Below are 23,391 nucleotides of genomic sequence, written 5' to 3'. Positions count from 1 at the left end.
ATCTTACAAAGAGCAGTCAGATTTGCCAAGTCTCTTGATTATATCTGAAAGGGTATATGATCCAAGATCAACAGAGAGCCACCAGGACCATCCACCACTGAGGCAAAGCCATCACAGGAGCTTGTCTCCAAAGCCTCTCTGTGCCAGAGGAACTGAGGCAATCCTTGGGTTTAGTTGATAGGGGGTGACCTGTCTTCAACTCTTTACCAGGGAACCCCAATATACCTGTGTAGTGAGTGACAACTGCCTCTCTCTTAGGAGAGGTGAGAGGACAAAGGCTAATCCATTCAAACTTTAGCTTTCTCCCTCATATACAGATCCTTCTCCTGAAACTCCCTGAGAACTCCACTGATATACCATCAGAATCAGTGGAGAGAACCTTTATTTTTACCTCATTAACCACCATTTTTACACAATCAATAAACATTTATTAAGCACCAATATTTGCCAAGCACATAGCTAAGCAGCCTTGATATTTCTTTCTTTTTTTTTAATACCCTTACCTTCCGTCTTGGAGTCAATATTGTGTATTGGCTCCAAGGCAGAAGAGTGGTAAGGGCTAGGCAAGTGACTTGCCCAGGGTCACACAACTGGGAAGTGTCTGAGGTCATATTTGAACCTAGGACCTCCCGTCTCTAGGCCTAGCTCTCAACACACTGAGCTACCCAGCTGCCCCCCAGCCTTGATATTTCTGATACTACTCCCTGGTCAGAAGCCCAAATCTTCACCCATTAAAATAATACATCTAAATGATGATCATAAGTAACATATAGCACTTCACAAAGTGTTTTACATACATTATCTCATTTGTCTCACAGCAACCATATGAAGTAAGTACTACAGGAGTTATTTATCTCTTTCTTACAGATGGGAAAACTGAGGCTCGGTCTTAAGTAGCTTGCTGATGAGATAATTGGGATTGGAGGCAGAATTTTAATCTCTGTATTTCTGATCCCACTGCCAGCCAGTATGCTTACTACTGCACTGCAAACTAAGGAAAATTAGTGTTGGGCCATTATTGTAATAATAAGAATAATGTTATAAGAAGAAATTAAGAATTAGACAATTTCAGAAAAACCTGGAAAAGCATATGAAATGATGCAAAGTGAAGTGAGCAGAACAATAAAATTGTACACAGTAAGAGCAATACTGTACAATGATGAACTCTGAATGATTTTAACTATTGTCGGCAATACAAGGATCCAAGACATGATGAAAAATTCTATCCACCATCATAGAAGGAACTGATGGAAACTGAATACACATCAAAGCATAGCATTTTTCACTTTATTTTCTTCATGAGTTTTTTCTTGTATGTGTAATATGAGTCTTCTTTTGCAACATAACAAATATAAAAACATGTATTGCGTAATAGTACATATATAACCAGTATCAGATTACTTGCTGTCTTGGTGACAGGGAAGGGGAGAGAGAGAGAGAGAGAGAGAGAGAGAGAGAGAGAGAGAGAGAGAGAGAGAGAGAGAGAGAGAGAGAGAGAGAGAGAGAGAGAGAGAGAAAGAGAGAGAGAGAGAGAGAGAGAGAGAGAGAGAGAGAGAGAGATTGAGAGAGAGAGAGAGAGAGAGAGAGAGAGAGAGAGAGAGAGAGAGAGAGAGAGAGAGATTTGGATTTCAGAATGTTAGAAAACAAATGTTAAAAATTGTTTATATGTAATTGAGAAAAATACAATTTTTTAAAAAATCAACATATTGATAGGTTTCTCCCCAAAAGTGATTGAATCATTGGAGAGAATATTTTCTTCCATAAGATGTTAAGCAAAGGAAAATCTCTCCATTCCGTAATACCTATCCTCACCCTTAGGATAAGCATGGCTATTATAACCAGTCAGGAAAGCAAGAATTCACAAAAGGCATCAACATAAGGCTGCATTTATTTTTTTCCTTCAAAAACAATATTTAGTGAAACTGTTTTTCTTTATTGCTGGTTGATTCAAATGCTTTATAGAGTGTCTCTACAATGTAATTTTTTTAGGACTTTCAATGGATACAATATTGCTTTAAATTACAACATAAATACAATGAATAATGTCCGTCATTACAGAATCATACATTATTAGGGTTGGGGAGGACTTATCTAGACCAATCATCTTTATTTTACAAATGAGGAACTGAGGCCCAGAGAGGTGAAGGGGGGGAACCCTATTAGTTAGAGCTGTCCAAATGTGGAAGGCCTTGGAAAGTTTTGAGTTATCCCTCACTGAATACTTTTAAACAAAGGATCTATGGCCATAGATCTTTCTCTGTTATAGATTGAACTAAATCATAGTCACTCTTGTGACACTTGATTCTCCTACAAAGCACCTTGCCCTTTTAATGTACCACCTACTCAGAAAAAAAAACAATGACAGCATAGTTAATCTACATAGCAGATATAATCCCTATCACCAACATCAGATCATTTTTTAAAGCCTTCCATATCATTCATCAATTAAAACACAAGGGGTTAATAATAACTTATGTTTATAAAATGAGATACTTTCCACTTTGGTGATTCCGTGCAATAACTTATTCAAGATCTCTTAGCTAATAAGTGACTGAGCTAGGATTGATCAAAATCTTCTTACTCTAAGTCACATGTTCTTTCTACTCTCCCACATTGCCCCATCCTTCTTGAGTCAAAAGCCCCACATGAAAAAAATAACCACTAGGCTATCAATTCCCTGGGGGGAGTAGAAAGGGTCTTTATATATCTTTGTATCTCCTCTTGTACCAAGAATAGAGTCCTGGGCATCTTTAGTTCAATAAATATTAAATGAAGGAATAAATTAACTGCATCTGAAGAAAGAATAATTTGGGATTTTCTAAATACCACAGAATCACATCCTGCCTCACAGGATGAGGGAAAGGGTTTTATAAACCCCAATGGGCCAATTAAAAGGGGGGATATTACCATCTTTGTAGTCATCATCATTATTAAATTTTCATTTTCATTTTTAAGTCCTGAGCAACTAAGAGTATAATGCAGAGGAAATCCTTATGAATGACTTGAGTCTTTATTACCCAGCTTTGGATATAATAGAGAAGAAATCAACTCAATTCAACAATTCTTCATGGACTTTATAGTCCAATAGAGTAATTAAATACATACACAGGTAGATAAATATCATATATGATAAATGTATTAGATAGGGACAACAAACCCCTGAAATAGACTAACTACACCCACAAAAAAATATTTCCCAGCAATGGAAGATTTCATTTTTACTGAGTCTCTTCTCTTCCTGAAATCTCTTGCCGAAATGGTGGCTGCAAAGAGTACAAGAGTCGTATGTGTAAAACAATGCTAATTCAATGTATTGGCTTTCTTCCTGGGCTCATTTATGATACAGGGAGGCTAAACAAGGAACATCAGAATCCTCACAACCACCACCCTCACTGTCTTGCCAAATATATTCTACCATGTGGCTATTCATTTGAGAGTACAATTTCAAGTTCATGTTTTGGGGGCACTATGGCAGTGAAGGTTAAGTCTAGAGATTATTTCTTCTCCATTTAGCGCTGATTAATTTAATCCTACACCCACCTCTAAGAGAAATTGAGTTTTATTGGGTGGAGATGAGAAGGTATGTACCACACTAAATCAGATTCCAATTCACCTAGCCTTCCTTCCCTTTCATCCCCTTTTTTCCTCCTACAAAACCCCTTACTCTTGAAATATACCAAAAATGTTCAGAAAAAGCCCTGCTATAACACAGCTAATCCTCAAATTAGGTATTAGTCCACTCCCCAATATCACTGTCATTGAAAACACCACCTCACAATCTGATGAAAAGAACCAAGGGAGAAAATAATAACTCACTTTTATGTAGTGTGATATTCACAATACTTCTGAGATATACAAAATGGAAATTATTATTATCCATATTTTACAGAGGAATAAATTAAGGTCAGAGATCAAACATCTTCCCCACAGTCACAAAACTAGGAGGTGTAAAACAGAAGTCTGGGCCCTCTGACACCAGATGTAGCATTCTCTGTCCACTACACTGCCCTGCCTTTTCAATGAGTAAGAGAGTGCTTGATTCTCCGTTTGCCCAAGAACCTTGGCAGCTACAAATCACTTATTTTTAATCGCACAGCTTTGAAAACCACTTGCGAGCAAAAGCAAAACATGTCCATTTCCCAAGGGTACTTGATACTGATGTCTTGTTAATGAAATTCTATTATAAATGGCATCACATCACACTACCCAGCATTCCTGAAACATGCATTTCTGTCCATCATGTCTGGGGGTGAATACGAGATTGGATACAGAATCAGTAGACATGCAGTTCCTGCAGGGATCAAGTAGGAGACAACTAAAGGTTCTGGCAGTGTGTAACTCATAAAAAGGATCATTTAATGAGCTGTACTTACTATGTCTTTACTTCTATACATGCAAATAGGTGTGCACTGTTGGGACATAATACAGAATGATATAACCACTGAATTCTTCAAGGGACACAAAGAAACTGTATGTACACACTTCTCATTTACATTCCTCCTATGCATGTTTCTTAAGTAACATTAATGCACTGGGACTTGAAGAGTGTCCAAAGAACTGACAGAATAAGGAGGCTAACAGAAGAGCTCCCCTGGCCTGAGCAGTTCCAATGGCCCCTAGTCTCTCCAGAGCAAGACTTTTTCAAGGCATTTTTTGAAGAAAGCAGTATTTTTCTTCAAGAGAAGCCTATATTCAATGCATCCCAGTCTGAATTTGGAGTACTATAGGCAGAATCTTCCAAGTCAGTGAAATCAAGACATAAAAGGGGTCATATTTTGATGAGCAGTTAGAATATAGCCCCAGTTTCCTTAATTATGATCATTTCATTATTATCTAAGGGAAAAATCAGATCATATTCCTTGGAAGACACAAAGCTCATGAAAGAAATACATTTATCTTTTGTTGTTATTTCAACTTTTTCTAGTTTAACCATACCCTACCTACCCATTAATAATACCAGGAGGGCCAAAGTTTGTTGGATTTGCTATGGTAAATAAAAGAATCTTATAACAGGCTCTGCTGAATAGAGTGGTCTCAAGTTCTTGTATACAAATTACACACTTTTAAAACTGCCCGTGAGCTTAGGAACCATCTTCAAGGACTAAAGTATAGAAAATGAAGGGCTATTCAAGGTATGTTGTGAGGCCATGACATCATTCACCCAGCTCAGGCCACTCCAGAACCATTTTTATTTCGAGTGTTGGTCAAACTGACCCTCTGAAGTCTCTTTACGTTGAGCCCTAATCATCAGCAGGGTAATGGAAAATTCCTTCACATAGGACTGGGAGAAAAGATCACTCTGATCAATGTTCTACAAAATTGAATTTCTGACAAACATCCTAGACCTAGAGGAGCACCCAGAGACCAAAAGTCACTCAGAGTACAGATCCTCTTCTCAATTCCTGGATTTTATCTATTATACAACTATAATATTTTTCTCACCAATTCATACTCTCCACTCCACCTCACTCCCAAGTATTTTATTTGTTTTGAAATTTTGTCCTTCCTAGAATTTCTTACAAAGTATGATAGGATAATGGGCATATAGCTGAAAGTAACCTTAGATATTCTCTTGTCCAACTCTCTCATTTTAAAATAGCCTTGTTTGAAGGATAGGGAAGTTGAGCAAGGAACATAAGATCCTTCTCCCCTTTGTCTATGCTGGACTAAAAAGAAATCTCATGCATACACACACACACACACACAGGAAATTCATTTAGGCTCATAAGCTAGAGCTTACATTTTGGAAGCATTCAGACTTTGACAAGTGCTAAACATATTCATTCATTGTTTCTATCTTTCTTTAAAGTCCCTGAATTTATCATAATATTAAATGCTTAATAAATGCTTGTTGACTGACTGACTGACTGACTTCTTAGTGTCAGTTGCTTTAGTCAGATATCTACCTGGATGAGATCAGTTTCAGAGTGTTGAGTTTTCTTGAGTGGGGAAGAGAGAAGAGAAATTGAAGGAGGAGATATGCCCCAGCAATAGTTAAGACCAATACTCCTCTTGACTCCACCACCCTATATTTATCATAGATACTCAGAAATTGTATTGGATGTCAATGTTGCAAGCCTTGGCTACTATCCCAGATAAAATTCTATGATGACAAAAATTTATGAATAACTGATGACTTGCCACTGTTATAGGTTTGAATATGCAAGACTTGCATTTCAGAGGCTATTTCCTCCTAGGCACTATACATACGATTTAGGTAAGCTGCCCTCAATTAACAACAGTGGTCACTGATCAGTGATTTTATGGCCCAAACAGGTAGGATTCCAATTGTCACAGATTTATAAGTCTTTGCCTACAACTTGAATATTCCAAGCAATATTTGAAGCAAGCAAATCTGTAAACAATAAAGAAATCTGAACAGTTGTCCTTAGATTTTTCTTCCTTTGTTATGTGTTTTGCCCTGTAAATGAAAACAAGGTAGATGCTTTTCTCCCCAAGTTGCTGGTAAAAACTACTTTGTTTTTGTTTTTATGTTTTAATGAATCTTCTTTCCACAACACATTTGGGGGAGGGGGGGAGACAGGGATCAGGAGATGTCAACATATAAATACTGTATCTATTATAAAATCAAACCATAAAAGTGCTGTTATCAAAATGCTATTTTATCATTCAGTTTCAGACAAGTCACAGGTGGACTTTCAGTGGAAATATAGAAAGTATACAGAATCCAACAAAAAAATCAAAAGATTGGCTGACATGTCCATTAAAAACACCAGTGCTTACCTGCCTGATACTTATAATTTTCAACATAAAATGACACTTTTATATGACTGTGAGTTTGAAATATAACCAAACTGGAGGATAGCTGATTCCCAAATAGGACAGCTGACTGCAAAACCTCCACTGATGCCAGTCAATTTCCAAATCTGGTCCATGAGTTAATCCAGTCTCACAAATGCACAGATTTTGAGAAGATCTGATCTAATGACCCTGGGCCCATTTCTCCAGGGGTGGCAACAGAATCTGAATTCACAAAAGAATATTCTGCTTCCTCGTGGCTAGGAAAAGAAGATTTGTTGCTTTGGATGTTGGATCCACGCTAGGGTAGGCATGACAGTCTTGGGCAGGGCTCCAGCTGAGGAGTCAGGATGACTTCCATGCCAATTCCTTGATGCTGCTCCTGAAATAGAATCATAAGGAAAGATGATAGATATGTACATTCTTATTCACTAATCTTTTAAACAAATTTAAGGATAAAAGTTGGAATTCAGCAATGTGGAAGAATTGATCTAATTCAGAATAAAACATCATGGAATCTGAAAGCTAACCTCAACAGTTTGTTCTGACCCAATACTTGGAAAGAATCCCCACCAGAACAAATCTAACAAGTAGTTATCCAGACTTCTACTTGAAAATCTGCAGGAAGACAGAACTCACTACCTCAATGTCCCTCTGTTTTGTCCCTACTTTTCAGAACTCCCAAATATACTGCTCCATCTGGTCTGTCTTTTCCCCAAGTAGCCAATGTTCTAAAACCATCCCCTTCTTCCCTTCAATTTAGCCCATAGCAACTGATTCACTCAGTACAGCTAATTCAAACAAGTTGCTTAAGGAAATAAATCTGCCCCTACTCCTGGGACCTCTCCTTCTCTCCGTTTGGAAAGAGTAGAGGGTGGACATTGGAGGGCTCTTCCTACATACTCCACCATTTAAGAAGGGCACCCAGGGCATTAACCTAACCATTTCCCACCCCAGTATAAAACAATCATGCCCCATAGCTGGATATACGTCTACCTTCCCCTAACTTCCAGCTTCTTTTATATGTTGCCTTCTCTCATTCATTTATGAGCTCTTTGAGGCCAGAGACATAAGTCTTTTCTCTGTATCCCTAGTGCTTATCATAGTGGCTGGCACACAGGTGGTACATAATAGATGTTTATTGACTCTGGCTCTCTGAATTCATTTAAAATGAAATATTATATTCCCCCTTGGTTTGTTCTACCCAAAAATTTCTCTAATTAGCAGAATTAGACTGATTTACCAAAGTGAAGAATTTCAGGAGCAAGGAGGAGTCTTGGGAGTAGCTGGGTGGCTCAGGGGATTGAGAGCCAGGCCTAGAAATGGGAGGTCCTAAATTCAAATCTGACCTCAGACACTTTCTAGCTGTGTGACCCTGGGCAAGTCACTTAACCCACTTTGCCTAGCCCTTACAATTCTTCTGCCTTAGAACCAATACATGGAAGGTAAGGGTTTAAAAAAAAAGAATCTTGGGGATTTTCTAGTCCAACCTGTTCATTTTTCAGATGTGGAGACTGAGTCAGTGATACTGACTAACATTTTTTAGCACCTACAAATGCCAGACACTGTGCCAAATACAGTGCAAGGCAAAAAACAAAAACTACCAGTCTTTGCTTGGATAAACAACATGCAACCAATCATGTCCAAATGAGATATGGACCTGATTGATAGGGAGAGACTCAGACGGAAGGCCTCAAGATTAAGACCCAAAAGAGTGAAATCATTCCCCCCAGGCACAGAGATCAGGAAGACGAATCTTTTAGACCCCTGATTTGCTATATTTAAAGACATATTAAATGGTCAATTAATAATGAAAATAATAATAATGATCCACTGTCTCATCCTGGGTTAGATGACTCTGTCTTCTACAAAGTTCTATAAGTAGAGGATAAACTCTAATAGGTTTTACTAAACTGGAAAGAAATTGAAAATTAGCCCCACTGACAGATCATCCATTCTTATCTAAGGACCAATCTAAGTCCAAGGGCAATAAAAGGGTTGAGTATCAAGTAATGGTTTTTTTTTCTACTAAAATTAGCCATCTATTAAAGAATAAAGAAATTTCTATCTCCATTGGTTGAGACTACACTCATACAGATGAAATAATAGATATTGAAAATATTGAGGTAAGCAATAATAATCACTCATTTTTCCATAGAATTTTATATTTTACAAAATCCTGTATTCTTCTCCCAACAATTCTGTGAGGTAGAGAAAATAATATACTCATTTTGCAGATGAAAACTGGAAGGCTCATGGTCATGTGGCTGAGACAGGTCAGGAACTTATTGAATTAGATTAAAATTAATTAAATGTCAGGGCCAACTAGGTGGTTGAGGGTCAAACTAATCTTCCCGAGTTTAAATGTGGCCTCATAATCTTTGTAACTGTGTGATCCTGGGCAAGTCACTTAACCCCTATTGTTTAGTCCTTCTGCACTTTTGTCTTGGAACCAAGACACAGTATTGATTCTAAGATAAGGATTTTTTTTTAATTGAGTGTTGGGAAGATGTGGGTTTAAATCTGAAGCTATAGCTATGTAGCCCAGGAAAAATCATTTAACTCCATTTGTCTTGCCCTTCCTCTTCTGTCTTAGAATTATTACTAAGATGGAAGGTAATGGGGGGGAGTTAATTAATTCAGTGATAGTTTCCACTCATTCACCAATAACAGTTATTTTGCAGTTTTGCTGCTACAATGGCATCCTGAATTAAGTCTGATGAAATGTACACTCCTAGACTTCACTTTACTTTGAGTCAGAAGATCTGATTCTGAATCTTGTTTACACTATTTATTATCTGGAAGACTTTGGATAAGCCACTTTACCTTCTCTGCAAAATGAATATAATAAGACTAAAAGAAAGTATAGAACATTTGAAATGAAATCTTTAATTTCAAATGTTCTATACTTTCTGAATCTCAGTTTCCTTATCAGTAACATGGAAATATCACCCTTGTCTTCTTGAGTGGCTGTCCTAAAAACCAAGGAAGATGATGGAAATGAAATAACTTTGTCAGAAATAAAGCAGCATGGAAATGTGAGATATTGTAGGAAGCAAAGCCTGAGACCCCATCTAGCAAAATTCTGGGGACAAAGAAGGCACAGCCTGAGGCCTATTGAGCACAGCTCTGTACTATAATGCAGCTGAAGTTTGTCATATATCTTACCTTTTCACCCTAAGGCCTATAGCTTCAAGTTTCTCTTCTTTCTAAAATTCATGCGCAATAGGTTTCATACAAAATTACTGATATATGTATTCTTTGGAACACTGAGTATAGCTTATTTCACATAATGATTTATCTCCTTATAGAAATCATTGTCTACGACTCTGAGGTAAGCAGGTTGCATTGTTACCGTAAAGCCACTCTATTTAATCATTTACCTTTTGCTGTATATGTGGAAGCTTGTATAAAATCCCCAGCTTGTTTTGCCCTCCCTATAAAGTAGAAGCTACTCTCAATAAACCTTGTCTTGATAGCTACCAGCTATTCATCCTCCTGATCCCGATTGTACTCATGTCATCTTTCTTATCATCCTTTCTTATCATTGTCAAACTGGACCTTGACAAGCTATGGCTGCTGTTATTATATTATTATTGATTTTATTCTACTTCCTCTTTTGTGGGGTATACAAATGGAAACAATCTTGCCATGCCAATTTTTTTTTTATCTGACTTGATTAGTGTTGGAAGATCCCATGAAGAACTTTACCTACCCTTGCTCATTGGTACCTTCTGAGTCACTTACAGCCTTAGAGAGTTAGTTGCCTAAAGTGCTGAGAAGTAAGGATATTTATTTGCCTTATATCCATTATATGTCAGAAGTAAGACTTGACCACAAGTCTCCCTAACTCTGAGGTCAGCACTTTAGCCAACTGATCATTCCAATCTCATTCTTTCATATTCAATATTCTGAAGACTTGTGTAGCATAGGTCAGTTTTTTTAAATTATTTTTGTAATGACTAAAAATTTTGGTATGTAAGTTCATTATCAGGATTATATATGTAGTGGGGGGATGAGTAAGTGTTGGCCTAACCGCTAAAATCTTGTTTGCTTTCTCTTCCCTGTACATTCACACATATAGCTCTGGGGAACATTCTAGAAGGATTTTAGAATTAACCCTGGGTGGTCCAAGCACAGTAAGATCTGTCAAAAGACTTTCAAACCATCCCTTAAAGCTTGGCCCTTTTTAAAATCCCGATTTTAGCTCCTAGATGATCCTTTAGAAAACAATATTAGCAGTGCTCTTACTATACTCACAGCTGCACTAATGACTGGTGCAAAGGTTAATCAATAACCTTCCAGGAAGTTTAATAAAGCCCAGGCTTAGAGAATGTCAACAACCTAGGTAACTGTGAGGGCTGACACCTGTCTCACCCCAGCTGACCAATGGAAAGCCTACTCTCATTAGGAGTCAATTAAGTTTTAAAGGGGGCTGTTCCCACAAGGGGTCCTCATGTTCTCCAGAGTGGCTGTATTAAAGAAAAATGACTTTATTCTGTTCTCATTCTAAATTGAGGCAAACACATGCTAAGTGATTTGCCCAATGTCATAGCTAGTGTCAGAGGTCAGATTTGAATTCAGGACTTCTTGACTCTAGACCCAGCACTCTGTCTCCTGTGCCACCTAGCTACCATATATGGTGTATATGCACATGTATATGTGTACAGGTATGAGTATGAATATGTGTATTGTGTGTTATATATGTGTGGTGTATGTATATATACACATGTGTTTGTGAATCTATATATAAGTTTCATGCCTTTCACAAGATCATAGATTTAGAATAGGAAGGGACCTTAGAAATCAAATAACCCAATCTTTTTATTTCACAAATGAGGGAAATGAAGTTTAGAAAAGAGAAATGATTTGTCCATAATCACACAGCTTGTAATTAGCAAAGCTTAGATATGATACCTGGTTCTGTAACTCAAGGTTGCATGCTCTTTCCACTATACAACACTGTCTGTGTTGTGCTTATATGTGGCTTCATCATTCTTGTTACTTCCCTGCAGGTTACAGTTAAACTCTAACAAAGCAATCCTATTACACTGAGGTTACCCAATTTCAAGACCCTGCCTCTCCAAAGCATTGGACTGTTTGCCATGTTGGGTGAGGTAGGGATGGACAAGCTATTAGCTGTATTCATAGCCTCTGTCATTTTCATTCCATTTTGTTCAGCATCCAAAGACGTCCCATCCTGGGTAAATAAGAAATAGACAAACAGTTCCAGTATGCCATAGGTTAGCAATGAGCCTCTGATCTCTCAGAATATGGGAAGGGACAGGATAGGGAAGGGAGACAAGCGACCCAGGAGCATTTGTATTTGAAGAACATGAACTTTTGGTGTATGTCTCTATTTAATACTCTTTGATTTATTAGTCTCATGGACACGTGATCTCACTCACAGTAAATAATCTCTCACCAAAACTGCCCTGTCTTCTTCTACTTAGTGTGTTTATCTGTCCTTGTACACTAATGGTTATGTAACCACTTTTTTTTTACTTAAAACCTTTACCTTTTGTCTTAGTATCAGTTCTAAAACAGAAGACCAGAAAAGGCTAAACAAATAGGGTTAAATGACTTGGCCAGGGCCACACAGCTAGGAAGTATCTGAAGTTAGATTTGAACCCAGGTCCTCCCAGCTCCAGACCTAGCACTCTATGCTCTGTGCTACCTAACTTCCCTGTAACCACCTCTTAAAAGACAATAAGACAGTATTTTAAATATTAATACACTTGGAGTTATAAAAATTGGGTTCAGATTCTGAACTATTCCTTACTAGCTATATCTCTTACTATCCCTTACTCATTTAACCTCTCAACCTTACATGATATGAAATAAAAGGATTGTTGTGAGAAAGGTTTTGTAAACCTGAAAGCCAGGATGTAAATGTGATTCTTATTAAGGAGATGGATGAGGAGAGGAGAGAAGAGAGGGAAAGATGAGAGAAGAGAGAGGGGAGAGGGGAGAGGGAGAAGAGAATAGAGGGGGAGAAGAGGATAGAGGGGGAGAGAGTTAGAAAGGATTCCCATACCTCTTAAATTGGTTATGCAAACAACCCCCTGATCCTCCAGTCAGGCCCTGTCCTTTAAAAGGTTTGGTTGTTAGGAGTTTAATATATGAAGGGGAACATATATCCCATCCTGACTAAAATTCTTCCATCTGCTTTGTAGCAATGCCTAAAATTCAAGCACTAGAAATTTCTTGTGCGAACAAGCTTCTATTTTAAAATCCAGACCCCATTGAGAGGACTGAACTACTCATCATTTTTACAACTCAATGTAAATGTTCTTTCAAAATTCACCTCAAACACCACCTCTTCTATCATGCTTTTTCTGATCCCTCCCCAGCTACTGGCACTAAAAAATGCATTACATTTATTTTGTATATACATATATGTGTACATGTCATCTCCCCCTATAGAATGTAAGTTGTTTGAGGGCAGAAGCAATTTCCTTTTTATCTCTGTGTCTAGAAACTAGCAAAGAGTGAATACCTAAAAATGCTCATTTAGTGATTTAAATTACTTTCCTCCTCAGGTACCTATCTAAGATAGCAACACCTACGACATGCAAAGATTGGGGTTAGCTTCTTATTTTTTTTCCATTGCTTTTTTATATTGGATCAGTTTTCTTGTTTTGTTTTGTTTTTTTAAACCCTTACCTTGTCTTAGAATCAATACAACGTATTGGTACCAAGACCAAAGAACACTAAAGTTAAGGGACTTGCCTGAAGTCACACCACTAGAAGTGTCAGAGATCACATTTGAACCCAGGACCCACCATCTCCAGGCCTGGCTTTCAACCAACTGAGCCACCTAGTTGCCTCCTTTTGTTTTTGATGGTAAAAAGATGGGAAAAATAGGATAACTGAAGAGTGGAAAAGAACTGATTAGGACATTAATTCAGACATCAAAAGTCTGAACCATCTCTAACTAGTAATTGGTTTGAAGACAAAAGCAAGAGATTTGAAGTCAGAGGACTTGGACAGAAATCTGCTGCTTGCTACCTATTACCTCTAGCAAATCACTTCCTACCTCCCCCACTCCCTCTCCAAGGCTTAGCTTCCTTATCTATAAAATGAACAAGGTGGACTTAATCAACTCTAAGGTCTCTTCCAGTTCTCAATATATAATTCTATGACTAGACTTCCCTCAGCACATTCCACTATCATTGCCTTTAGGCTTGAACTAAAATTACAAATTTCATCTGATTCCCTCAATAGCAAGATACAGGGGTCAGCTAGGTGGCTCAATGGATTGAAACCAGGTCAGGAGATAGGAAATTCTGGGTTCACATCTAGCCTCAGACACTTCCTAGCTGTGTGACCCTAGGCAAGTCACTTAACCTCCATTGCCTAACCTTTACTGCTCTTCTGCCTTAGAATCAATATGATTCTAAGAAGAAATTTTGTTTTTTAATAGCTGTTGGGGGTTTTTAATAGCAAATTACAAGCTCTAGCTGATTCTACAAAGCTTGGAAGTCTTTGAGTTAAGTCATGACAACAGGACATGTGCATTGCTTGAAGACTAGCCTAGTGGAATAGTTTGGCCATGAGGTGTTAACATTTTTGCCTTTAGCAGACCATGAACTTATTCTGATTGAAAGATGGAAAAATTCCTTTCGGTAATGTGCTTTCCTGAATGATCTCATAAAAACTTGAACTCTCTGGAGCACAAAATAACTGGCTTCTCCAGCTCACATTGAATTTCTCCTCTGTTTCTGACAAAATCACCCCAGTCATTCGATCTCACTCTGTAAAAAAGTCTTCTGTTTCCCCAGTATTCACTCCGAGTATTCTTAACAACAGTCTCAGAAATCAAGTCTGGCAAACCACCTTGGCTCTCTAAAACTCATCCTACTTGGGTTCTCATAGGCTAGCTCATTTTCCTCCAAGACATGGTCCAAAAGCCCATCAGTTAACATTTGGTGATCAAGGACTACATGTTTAGCATTCTGCTAGGTACTTTTTTTAGAAACCGGTCAAAAGAAAAATTTCTGGACCTAAGAAAGCATATGGGAAGATGAACACTAAGACTGACAACTTTGAAGAATCATTTCTTCCTAATTGACTAAGTATCCAAAATCTCTAACGGAGCCCTGAGTCATATAGAGTTGGGAAAATCCCTTAGTAATCATCTAATCCAACCCTATCATTTTATAAGAGAAGAAAAAGACTGTATAAGACTCAGATCTTCCCAATTCCAGGCCAAGTGCTCTATCCATTATACCATCTACCTCCTCAGTATATCAATATTTTCTTAGATAATCCTAAAAAGTAACATGGTAGGTAGGGTTGGAAACTGACTTCCTGTTGTTAGAAGATTAACAAAGAAAGGTAAGAGCCATGAGATCCTAGTACTTAATGAGACCCTCAAAAATAACTTCTACCTAATCCTCCAGCTGCAAAGGTCCTAAATTTCTGATGGGTGAGAGTTTACCATATCTAGTTCAACTGAGATCAAAATAACTAGTCTCCACCTATCTCCTTGCTGTAGACCAACATGCATGTACCCTGCCCCCTACTTTCCATTTCTAGTTCTAAGAATAGCAATCAAATCAATACTATCAATTCTAGAAAAGACTATCAATTAATTGCCTTATGACTATCCATTTCTCCTTCTCTAGAACTTCCCAAAACAAAGCATCCCTCTTTGGCCACCATTCCACTACATACTTCTTCCCCAGTAGAATGTGAATTCCACACTGTCTTGTTGTATTTATATTCCCAGTGCTTAGCACAAAGTCTACTACAAAGTAAGTGCTTATTAGGGCAATAGTAAACTTTCATTCATTCTCATCACTCATTATCTTTCATCCAGCCAAATAACAACTCAACCAAATGAGCAGACAATCAGATTTTGCCCTCACTCAAATTCTCTTATTCACATCCTCGGCTCTGCTTAGGCTAAACTCCCTAGTATCCTGCAACCATAGATTTCACATTCTATGTACATTTTCTCACACTATTACTCTCCCTACTTAAAAAGTTTTGCCCTCTCCATTTCATTCAATTCCTATTAATGCCTTAAGGTTCATTTCAGATACCATTTCTTCCTGTACACCTTCCTTGACCACCCCAGCCTTCAGTGATCTTTCCCACCTCCAAACTCCAACTACACTTGCTTTTATTAAAAAGCTGAGTTGTTTATGTGGATCACTTGAATACTCTACTGGTACCCTCACAATGTCAAGAAAAAAAAATGAGGCAGTGCCCCCTAGCATATTAGGTAAATTCTCTTACAGGGAATTCATGGGAAAACATGAATAACAGTCACCTGGGGTGAGTAGGTATGCCTATATTGATATCCATAACTGTTGGAACTGCCTGCAGTTCCTACTTAATTTCTTCATGGGTGGACACCAGAGAAGGAGAATGGAGACTGAGGGGGAAATGGATGAAGAGGTTATAGAGGTAGAGAGAAAGAGAGAGACAAAGGAACAGAATCAGAGACAGAGTTAAAACACGAGGGATCCAGCATGCTCCAGTGATGCTTCTCAAAGACAGCGTTTTGCACATGTCCCCAAACTTTTATTGGAGAGTTAAGGAATGTGGAGTGGGAGGTAACTAACACACATGTGACAAGGCATAGGTTTTAATATTGGTTCAATTGACAATCACATAATCAAAGAGGAGGTTAATCAAACATGTGACTTGGCATAGAATGTGGTCTAACAAGGTGGTAACTAGGACCGTGTGGCAAATAATGTCCTGCTCAGGAATTCTTTTGTCCTTTGGACTGAAGATCTGGAAATATAATAATCAAAAGGTAACATGACCCTAAGTCTGGTATATGCACACATAAGATACAATATCAATACACCAATAATACTTTCAAGATGCTAATACACCTGGTGTGCTACAGTAACACTGGTGAGAACAGCAATATCAGCAAAATCACAGATTCATTTGATTGTGTATTGAGCATCTTACTAAATCTCTTTTATGATTTCAGTACATTGATTTGCATTGCCTATTAGCTTTTCAATATCTCCCTTGATATCATGACTTTTTAAAGATATTTTATCTTGTCAATTACATATAACAATTTTCCAAATAAGTTTTCTGAAGTTATAAGATCCAAATTGTCTATCTTCCTTCCTTTCCTTTCCCAAGATGGTAAGCAACGTGGTCTGGATTATTCATGTATTATCAGATCATAGGACTTTTAAAGCTAAAGAGGACATTAAAGATCATCTAATCCAACTACCTCATTTTACTCACAGGAAAACTGAGGCATAGTCATATAGTTAGTAAAGAAGCAGACCTGAGGGTCACCTAATTCCGACCTTCTGCCATACCACCCTGCCATTGATGTCCCTATCAACACTGAAATGTCCTTTAAGAGACCATATCTCACATTTCTTGGTGATGCCAATAGCCAAAGGCCAATGGGACCATTGTAAACATATTTTTGATGTTATAATTATAGTTTGATATCAGGGTTAGTGTTTGATGATATAGATATTGTTTTAATCTGAAGGAGTATTCTACACAGAGATGAGATGGAATACAGGAAAAGCAGGATGACAGGGGCAGTTGAAATGTCTAGGCAGGGATTTCTGAGAGACCAACGAATTCTGATTCAGTTCAGTTTCTGAACCCTGGAGCGAAACAGGTCTTATTCCCACTTCAGGACTGGAACCTGATTTCCTGAGGATTTCCCTGTCATATACAATGCCCACAGGTCTGTTTACTGATCCTGTCTCTCTGTGATTTCAAGACCAGTGTGGACAGATTGAACATTCAGCTGCCAGAGAGGGTTTTACCCTGAAGGGCAAGCTGGGTCAGTCCTGAAGCCAGAACTTTCTTTATCTGTGCCAACTACACCTAAAGACATTTGCTGCTTCTTTAGTTTAGCTTAGGTTAGCTAGCATATTCAATATTATATCTATAATAATAGAATTCTAATAAGTGGTCCTGATGTCCATAGGAACACAGAGGCAAAGCAGATAATTTATACTTTTCCACTGGTATTTCTATGACAGGCATCAGCTTTTTAAGTGGCTAAATTCAGCCTACTATTTATTCACTCTTCTGCTGATGCCTTAGTTAATATTCAGTCCTCCCACCAGTTTGTGGTCCCAATAAAGAAATTCCCTCTACCTACGCTTCACTTAAGCCTGGTATCAATAAAGGGCCCTGAGAACTTTTCTACTACATCTGGGTCTGGTTAGGAATGCCCCTCTCCTACTTTTAGCACTGATTACTTATTCTCAAACATTTTCATTCTTGGGCTATATGACCTTGCTACTTGAATACCAATTTTGAGAGTATTTTCTCTCCAACATGATTTCTTTATCTCCTTACTGGAGTTTCTTTTTTTTTAAACCCTTAACTTCTATCTTGGAATCAATACTGTGTATTGGTTCCAAGGCAGAAGAATGATAAGGGCTAGGCAATGGGGGTTAAGTGACTTGCCCAGGGTCACACAGCTGGGAAGTGTCTGAGGCCAGATTTGAACCCAGGACCTCCCATCTCTAGGCCTGGCTCTCAATCCACTGAGCTACCCAGCTGCCCCCAGGAGTGAGTTTCTTGCATGTGGGGATAAACCTCTGTCTGCTTATATTTCCAGAGTGTGTGTATATTTTTTTGTTTGCCTTCATACTGTGGCATATAACAATAAAATTCCTGTTGTATTATTTCCCAAGTATCAATTTTCTAGAAATCCTGAACCCAGATATTTGCTTTAACTCCAGGCTAAGAGGCCAAATAAAGCAGCCAGGCACAGAAGAAGGTGTTCAATAGGTTTTGTCAACTGATACCTGATTTGCAAGCAACTGATTAAAGGAGTTCCCTGCTTGGCTTCATGAGATTATAGGATGGCAGATCTTCATATATGATCTTGATTGTATCATTCTTTGGAACATATGGACATGCCCACTGGAAATCCTGGGAGGATAGATTTCTTTAATGGGAATTTCTTGGTTTGTATTCTTGGGAAAAGAAATCTTTGTTGAAGGAGATACTCCTTTGTGGACTATAAAAAGAACTCTTCATTGAAGATTTAACCTTTTCTACTTTTCCTCTTCTGCCTCTCTTCTATAAAGATCCTAAGAACACTTTGGAAGTTTGGAAAGGATTATCCATGAGGCTTTAAAATTGTCCCTGGGGCAAGGATTGATAGCCACTTAAACATGCTTTTGCCTTCTTGAGCTCCATACCCATGTGATCCAAGAGGAGAGTACCTGAATCTCAAGTTCCCAGGCATCTTTTGCTTTCTCAAATGGTTTTCTGAGCACAAATTACAGGGTAGAGAAGTTAAATGGCCTTTCTTGGACCCAAAGATGGCAGTAACCAGGGAAGCAGCTGAATATGAACAGTTCATGGAAAAAGCATATCGCAAATGAGACATTTGCTCAACTATATAGCCCAAAAGGAAAGAAATGGTATTGAATAATATTAAAATCCTGATATCAGCTTTGAAGAAGCAGGAGAAAAATCTGTCAATCACATAACCATCGTGGAGAGTGAAGACCCATGGACAAATGGTAAGAGTTAGCAAGAGATCTCTCTCCAGAAACCCCCCAAAATCAAGAATTCTGGGATCCAGCCTTCTAGTTAAAGAAAGGGAATGTCCCAGGAAGCATGATCCAATAATCCATCCCTTTAAGCAGAGAAAGACCCATTTTTGGAGACACAGCTGTGGTTTTTGCCTCATGAGTACATCCTCATATAAGATTTTGGGAATCTGACTTCTTGTCCAGAAAAGAGAGATTTCCTAAATAGCATAGATCTTGTTAAGAAAAGAAGATCATACATTTCATGTTTCTTCTCTCCCAGTTAGGAAGATAATCAGAAGACTGAAACCATTATATGGAGGAACAAGGTATCTAGGCTTTGCACTCTGCTACTACAGTGAGCTATTTTTAGTATTGGTACAAAGGGAAGGCGTTTGCTTGTCTAGCAGCACCAAGTGTGCTTGCCTATCGGGGAAATCTAAGCCCTTAGAAATTAAGCTTAATGCCTCATAAGGTAAAAGAAGTCCTAACACTGTTTTTCCCCTTCACTAAAAGAGAAATCTTACTGTTAGTTCCTTATTTTTCTTCCATATTTTATTTATGGGCTCCTGTGAAACTCTTACATTTTCTATATTTTCTATAGAATGAATTAAAAGTTCCCCTGTACCTAATAAATCCACTGCTACTTTCATGCATTCATACATTCATCTCGGTCCAGGTGAGATTACAAGGCATTATGGGGAAGTGGAGCAAAGGCTCATGGGGATTGTAGTCCTGTATTCGAGTCTATTTTTTACATTTCCTCGTGTGATCATTTTTGGAAAAATTAATTTTTCCCCAAAAGGATCATAAAAACATAATCAACTTAAAAGATTACAATAATGTGAGGATAAGAGAAAAAAAAAGAATAAAAACAATAATTGCTGAACACATTGACAAAAAGCCCTTTAGGGGGCAGTCCCCTTTGGCATGAAAGTATACATACAAATAAATGTTCAATCAACCACACCCAAAGTTCATTTTGATCTTGTGCAGCTTGTGGTCTGGAGGCTTCTTCATGGTGGCTTCTCCAACAGTTCAGTTTCTGGATTCAGAGACGTAGCATCTTCTTTACCTAAAATTCTTCTCAAAAGGAATTTAAACTTTGCAATTTACAATAATATTTTTTACACCTTTCACCCACATATGTAAAGAATTAGACATGAGCCATATTTGGAGAATTTCCTTGGACATAATAAATCAAAGAAAAGGTGATATTTGGAGGATAGGCTCCAATATAAGACCAATCTACAAAAAAGCAGAGCTTAGACAACTAAGTAGTAAAATAAGTAGGGAGTTGGGCCTGTAAATCAGGAAGACCTAAGTTCAAATCTGGCCTCTTACTAGCTATGTGACTTTGGTTAAGTCACTTAACCTCTGTTTGCCTCAGCTTTCTCATCTGTAAAATGGGGATAATAATAATACCTGCCTTCCATAGTTGTTGTGAGGATCAAATGAAATAACTGCAAAGCACTTGGCACAGTGTTAGCTATCATTGGAGCTATTAACTACAGATAACGCCCTAATTTCTTGACTTCTAACTGCATGCTATTCCTATTTTTAAAAAAGCACTACACTAAGGAGATAAATCTTAAATTCCTTTTATTATGCCTCTTTCTTGCAGACCAAGTTCACTTTGTGTGATATCAGCAAAAGGAATGGGTTGAGATTACAATTCAGTCTCAAAGGTCTCCTTTTTTAAAAATACTAAGTAAGCAAACTATTTAATTCTTATTGACTAGTTATAATATTCATAATAAAGCCTAGAAATAAAGTGTGTTTTGATGCACAGGTTAATTTTATTTTTAATGCAGAATTGAAAGTTTGGTGCCCCTCAAAAGTAGAAGTCCTGATGCAACTGCTCCTTTAATCAGGGTGTTCCTTTGCCTCTGGCATTGATCCAAAGAGCCCATTGGTCTAATAAAGCTGAACAGTTTCTGTTCCTCAGTTCCTGGTTCAGATGCTTTCTACGTCAATTTCCTTATGATTTCTCCCTTTTCTTTCCAATCCTATGCCTAACAAGTTGAGTTACCATCTGACAGCTGTTCAGGTACCCCAGGGTATGGTATATTGATACTTATCTGCTAGAAAAGGGTGTTGGCTAACAGACTTAATTAATTAATGTTTGCAAGGCACTTAAATCTTCAGATGAAAGCCATTCTAGAAGAGCAATGTATTACCACATGGGACAAGTAGCCTGTTAGGAAGAGATCGAGTCCCTCTTGTTCCATTGTACAAAGTTCCCCTGTCAGATCACAATGACAGTGGGGAAACTTCCTTCCATAAACAATCTACTGATTTTCTTCTTTGAGAAAAATATAATTGCTGAAACATCATTCAGATTCAAAGCAAACAAACAACTGAAGTGTCAGTGTCTTTCCTGAAGCATATGTAAACTATAAAATCCTTTCCTAGACTAGAATAGGTTTGGTCAAATACAGGATGTCCTGATGTTCCCATCATGACCATATGTTTCCATCATCATTTTTATCTCCCCAGAAACCAGTGTAACATCAATTATTTGGAAATCACTAGCAATCTGACCTGGAGGGCTGAAGGATTCAATTCAAAGGGCATTTATCAAGCACCTACTAAGTGCCCAACAATGTGTCATTTATATACTAGAGACACGAAGACAAAAACAAAACAATCTCCCACCTCAGTGAACTAACATTCTCATGGGAAAGGGGAATAAAATACATAAACAGATAACCTCAAAGTAATTTCAGTTTGGGGGGAGGGAGTTATATCACTAAAAACTGGGGGAGTTATGAAAGTAATTGTGTGGTATCTGAGTTTAACCTTGAAGAAATCTATCAATTCGAAGAGGCTGAGATGAAGATGGAAAGCATTCTAGACATGGGCAACAGTCAATGCTAAGGACAGAGGGAGAAAAAGAATGGCTACATGGAAGATAGAGAAGGAAGAGGCCAGAGGCCATCTAGGAGCCTATTGCAATTGTGATGAAATCCTGAGCCATGATGGTGGTGGTCATATAAGCAGAGAGAAAATGATAGATGAATGGTATATTATGGAAGGAAAAGTCCCAAGGCTTGGTTTGAAGAATCCTTGGTTAGCCTCTTACATGTAGTTCTCAAAGATTGTGGCTACCCCAGGTTCTTTTAATAAGTCATTAATGATCTGTCTGAGTATATTTACAGTCTACATTAAGTCAAAGACATGGTGATGCGCCCAATCATAAACAAAAGCATGCAAAGTAGAAGCACATGGAATGGAAAAAGGAGTTCTAATCCATACACTGAGTACTATGCATATGCTGAGTACTATGCCGAAGTATAATAAAATATCCTTTTACTTCCTCAAAACACCTTATAGCTCTGCTCATTTTGGAGGGTGGGAGTCAAAAGTAGGAGAAATTCTAATTCCCTTACATTTTCTTCCCACTAGAATGAAATCAGGATTCTAATTTTGTCACTAGCCAGCCACATGATGTTACACAACCTCTATGGGACTTAGCTTTCTCGTGTGTAACAGAAAAGTGTTGGACTAGGTGAGCCTCTGAGGTCACTTCTGGGTCTACATTTATGATCCTATGACCTATGATCTCTTCTAACTCTTAACATACTGGGATTCTATCTAATACATTACCAAGTCAAAATGGCAGGCCCTCTTGGCGACTGGACTTTACCTACTTATTTTGAGATGCTCTTTTAGCCAGAACCAAAAGTAAATGGAGATTTTTTTCCCCAGGGGGAGGGACACATCAGCTGCAGGAGAGAGAAGTAGATATGCCTCCTCCAGCAAACCACTATCCCTATACATTACCCTGAAGTTTTCAGTCACCATGCCCCAGCCATCTCTGAGCTTGGTATAATCATGGTTTCATTTTCATGTCAAATGCCCATGGGGCACCTCTCCCCCTCCTTCACCAATCAACTTTCTAGACAATTTTTACCTCAGGTATTAAAAAAATGCCTAGTTTTCTATCTGTTCGTATCAGTGTAGTTTGCTAAAAGCAGGGCCCACTATCCAGCTTGTTGTTTAGAAACAAAGGAAGCTTCAAGGAAAGAAAAAAACCTGTCTTTTCTCAATGATCTTTAGTTCACTTCCCAGAGATACCTTTCTGGGCTTGCTAAGAGCTTCCTGGCCTTGCTTTATGATTGCTCAA

At 38.1% G+C, this 23,391-nt stretch overlaps 1 protein-coding gene across 1 annotated transcript in view; it reads right to left on the bottom strand.

Annotated features, from left to right (window-relative positions):
• Positions 1–1,870: 1,870 nt before the first annotated feature.
• AMER3 (APC membrane recruitment protein 3) overlaps positions 1,871–23,391 on the bottom strand; it is a 68,118-nt gene continuing 46,597 nt past the window's right edge. The window contains exon 4 of the mRNA XM_007493963.3: positions 1,871–7,141. The gene's annotated coding sequence lies outside the window, so the exon portion shown is untranslated. The remainder of the gene's footprint in view (positions 7,142–23,391) is intronic.

The sequence above is a fragment of the Monodelphis domestica genome, chromosome 4 (assembly GCF_027887165.1).
Source record: "Monodelphis domestica isolate mMonDom1 chromosome 4, mMonDom1.pri, whole genome shotgun sequence".
NCBI lineage: Eukaryota > Metazoa > Chordata > Mammalia > Didelphimorphia > Didelphidae > Monodelphis > Monodelphis domestica.
The sequence above is the reverse complement of the archived record's forward strand: the minus strand, read 5'-3'. Positions and strand labels throughout refer to the sequence as shown.